The following is a 4,765-nucleotide window of genomic DNA, read 5'->3' as shown; positions in this document are numbered from 1 at the left end:
CAGTGAGCGGGAACCGGTCTCCACATGGGATCCGAACCCTCGGCAGGAGCGCTGCCGCGCTCCCAAGCGGCGCACTCTCCAGTGCGCCACCGGGCCGGCCCAGCTTATTTTTATTTTTAAAACAGTCTGTTCTTGAAGTTAAGTTACTGGCTGTTTTGATTTTCACTCCCCCTTTTGGTCCCACCTATCCAAGATCAACTTGAGAAGAATTTGGAAGGATCATGAAGAACTTATCCACCAACCTCCCATCCCTCTTCACCGCCAAGTGAAACAGGCCTCACACCTCAGTTTACCACTGTGACCGGATCACTCCTCCCTGCGCCCTCCCACTTCCTGCTTGAAATACCTTTTTTTCCTCTCTCTTTCTTTCTCTAAAACTCTCTCTTACTCATCCAGCAGTGATCTTATTCCTTTTCCCCCTTCCGCTGAGTTTTGACTTTACAGCAATTGGCTCTTAGTTCTTTCAGCACAGCAGGACTGGGCCTGCACCTCACATTAGTCATAAGAAAACCCAGGGAGGCAGGCAGCTCAGCATTGCTCTGTGTAGGCATGCTGAGAGGCAGAGGACACGACCTGCCTGCGGCTGCTTTTTAATAAGTAGGATGTGACTTAGGAGATAATTGTAATTTAGAATACCTGACCAAAGTGTTCCACAAATGGAGTGGATCACCTTGTTAGATACTGGAAAGAAACAAAGCCTTTTTGAACCCTTACTATGTGCCAGGCACCATGGTAACCATTTTCTATAAAGTGAATGATTTAATGTTCTAATTATACTTTCAGAAACAGGACTGAAGCTTCACAGTAAATGATCAAGTCAGAATTCAAATCCAAGTCTGCCTGATTACGAAGCCCGTGGTTTTCATTATACCACGTCCTCCGTTGTGCCTATGTACAATGATTAAGTGGAGTAGAAATCATAGGAATGAGACAAAGTTCCCACATTTGGTCATCCCCTAGACTTTATTCTAGCTCCCTTAGTTGTGGTTTTCATTATACCACGTCCTCCGTTGTGCCTATGTACAATGATTAAGTGGAGTAGAAATCACAGGAATGAGACAAAGTTCCCACATTTGGTCATCCCCTAGACTTTATTCTAGCTCCCTTAGTTCTCAATCTTTCACCCCTCAAACCCAGCACCCACACATTCTTTATTTAAGGGACTGACCACTATAGTTAAGGCCAGTTTCTCTGGGCTTAGAATAGTTATCTAATAAAGCAGCCATAATGTTCATTACATGTATGTGATAAGCCAGTTTCAATCAAGCCTCTAGGGTTAGGTTACTAACATTTGAAATCACTGACATCTATGTTGACCTGTCCCCAGAAACAATGGCTTTCAGAGTGGGAGGAAGAACAGGGATTTCCTAAATAGCCCCCACGATTTTATTCTAAGGACCCTGGGAAGAATAGCTGATAGTACGTTAGTTTACTTTATAAATAGAGTGGCTCTAGAAATTAACTTACATTACTGGTTATGAGAAATATTAATCTTGACATTTTCACCTGAGAATTATTTGGGCTAAGGATAAGCCAAAGTCACCCTGGACTTTAATAAATCTTTTTACTTGGTGACAGAGTGATATCAACAGCAGTTGAATGACTATTGAATTAAAAGTATTTTACTTTCTGTATTATCTTCAAGAAAGTATTAACTGGCTAGACATTTCCTTAGCCTTGACCCTCAATATTTTAAACATTACTCTTTGCACTCTTTGGTTCTGTTCCTAGGTAACAGAAACTGGGGACACTTGTTAGAAACCGATGGGATATACATCTTCTCTTTGGATTGCAAACTCTGAAAGGTGCTGCTCTGTTGTGGATGACCCCTTTGGCTGCCCACCCAAGTTTATTCCTCTAGTCCCTTCCTTGCTGGCAGAGCTCATATTTTGTTCATGAGCTAACTGGTTAACTAACATTATCATGTCCTGTTAAGATGATGGTGATGGTGATGAAAGCTAACACTTACTGAGAACTTACTCTGTGCTAGGTACTTTTTAAAGAACTTTACAGGTGTTAACTCATTTCATTCTCATAATAAAGCTATGAAGAAGGCACTATTACTAAACCAAAGCCCAGAAAGACTAACTTGCCTAAAGTCTCAGAGCTAGAAAGCAATCAAGATAGGATCTGAACTCTGGCAGTCTGCTTTTAGAGCTTGCCCTTTTAACCACCATGACACATATGCCAGTGAGATAAAGAAGTGTGCTGGAGGAACATCTGGGGCAGTTGAGAAGTAAGAGTTTTTTTTCTTTCCTGGAAAGCTGTCATCTGCACATGATACTTAGAACTGCTTCAGCCATCTTGTGACCATAATAGGAGTCAGGGCTGAGTGTGGTGGAGTAGAAAGATGGAAGGCACTTAAGATTCTGAGGACATCCTTCAGCAAGTGAATTAACTAACCTTGGAACTGCTGCTCTACCTCTGGAATTCTCTTCATATGAGATAATGAGCCCAATTTTGTTTAATCTACTTTAGTTAGGTCTCCTGTTATTTGTAGTGAAAAGCACTCTCACTAACACACACACAAATCAGCATAATTCCAACCAGAGACAACACTTTTGGACAGGCAGAATATTCGCACTATGTACGGGACTTTCATTTGGTCAACAAATACTTATTGACTGCTTTCCATGTGCTAGGTATAGTGCAAGTTGCTGAACCATACAAGATAGGAAGGGCAGGTTTCTGCACCCATGGAGGATATAATCTAGTGGCAAACGTGGTAATGAAAATGGAGGCAGGCATGTTTCTGGAAGGTGTCTGGTGGACTAATTCTGGACTGGGAGGTCAGAGAAGGCCCTAATAAAATCCAGTAAAAGCATGCATACAAGATTCAAATAATCCATTCCATATCAGACAATATCATCCATTTGCAAGTTTGTATTTAATTTGTGACTTTTTGGTTTTAGTTGTACCAGTATAAGAACTATAAGAACTATTACATGTATATGTATAATAGTGTTGGATGTATATATCTTTCGGTAACTTTATAATAAGATAATTTAAATCAACATTGACGGCCAGAATCTTTCCCTTTTAAAGGGAAATACTGAAGCCCATTTAAGAGAAGCAAATTAATATCAAAGATAATGCAAAGGAATGGGAACCAAGGCATTCTGGTTTCTATTCCTAGTTCACTGGCTGGCAGCCCTCTGTGTCTTGAATGCTGTAATTTGTAAAATATCATTCATAAAATAACACAGTGGAATACTTTAGTTTTTAAACTAATGAGGGATATGTTTTAAAATCCCCGCGCTGCTGTGAAAGTTCCATAAATTATTCACAAGTTTATTACTGCAAAGAAAATGGGCGAACGGGGGTGGGTACAGGACGTGACACACAAGAGAAGGAGGCAGTAAAGGGAAAAATCAAGAGGCAGTAAGTGGCGGGTAAAGTCGCCACAGCAGGAAACAGCGCTGTGCACATTACGGCTGCGACTGAATACTTGTTGATATTTCCAGAGATGACCAAAGAAACATCAAGGAAGAAGTGGCTTTTGTTGCTGTTGTTTTATTGCGGAGCACTTCTCATACGAACAGTAGTCACCCACGCGGCTCCAACAGCCATCACTCACGGCCAGCCTTGCTTCCTTGTCGCCTCCCATTCCCCTGTTCTGAGGCACATGCCAGATATTATATCACGTCACCCCCTAAGTATGTCGGCACACGTCTAACGCAGAGGAGTGGGAACCAACGCATTTGGTGTCTATGCCTAGCCCGCTGGGTGGTAGCCCTCTGTGCCTTGAATTCCGTAACTTGTAAAATAAGATTTATAGTGGGTTACGACGGGGTATTTTAAGTAACTGCAACACAAAAGGAAGTGGTTAATCCTCACAAGGCTCTGCAGGAGGGAAGCTCACCCCATAAGTCCAGGTCGGCGCTTCACTCCCCAGGAGCCCACAGAGCCGCTCGGGGACGCTTCCTTTGAAGGCCAGGACCCCAGCGCGGCCCGCGGGACCAGTAACTGGCCTTTTAAAAGAGAAATCCTAATGCTGAAGAATACATTGAGAAATTAAAATAGCATAGAGAGCTTTCAACAGTGGCCTTGATCAAGCAGAAGAAAAAATAAGCAAACTTGAGGACAGATCATTTGAAATTTCCCAGACAGAGGATAAAAAGAAAAAAAAAAGATGAAAAAGAGTGAAGCAAGCCTATGAATTTGTGAGATACCATCAAGTCTTAATAAAGAAGGAAATTCTGGGATTTGCAGTAACATAGATGAACCTGGAGGACATTATGTTAAGTAAAATGAGCAAGACACATCAAGAAAAATACTGCATGATCTCACTTATATGTGGAATCTAAGAAACATTGAATTTAAAGGAGCAGAGTTGAATGGTAGTTACTAGAAGTAGGGGAAATGGGGAGATGTTGGTCAATGAGTACAAAGTTTCAGTTATATGATGAATAAGTTTTGGAGACCTAATTTCCAGCATGGCAACTATGGTTAATTATACTGTATTACATACTTGAAATTTGCTAAGAGAGTACATCTTCAGCATTTTCACCACAAACATAACCTCTAAAGCAAGGCAACTATGATGAGGTGATAAATATATTAATTATCTTGACTGTAGAAATCACTTTACAATGTATATGTACATTAAAACATCATATTTACACATTAAACATACAATTTTTATTTAAAAAATTTAAAAAAGCAGTTTAGAGATTTCTTTTTGCCCTTTATTGAGGTTTTCCTAATGTTAACATGTGACATAACCATAATGTATGATCTGAACTAGGAAAAAAGTATAAGTACA

Source organism: Galeopterus variegatus, unplaced genomic scaffold (assembly GCF_000696425.1).
Source record: "Galeopterus variegatus unplaced genomic scaffold, G_variegatus-3.0.2 Scaffold5680, whole genome shotgun sequence".
Lineage (NCBI taxonomy): Eukaryota > Metazoa > Chordata > Mammalia > Dermoptera > Cynocephalidae > Galeopterus > Galeopterus variegatus.
Note: the sequence above shows the minus strand (reverse complement) of the source record.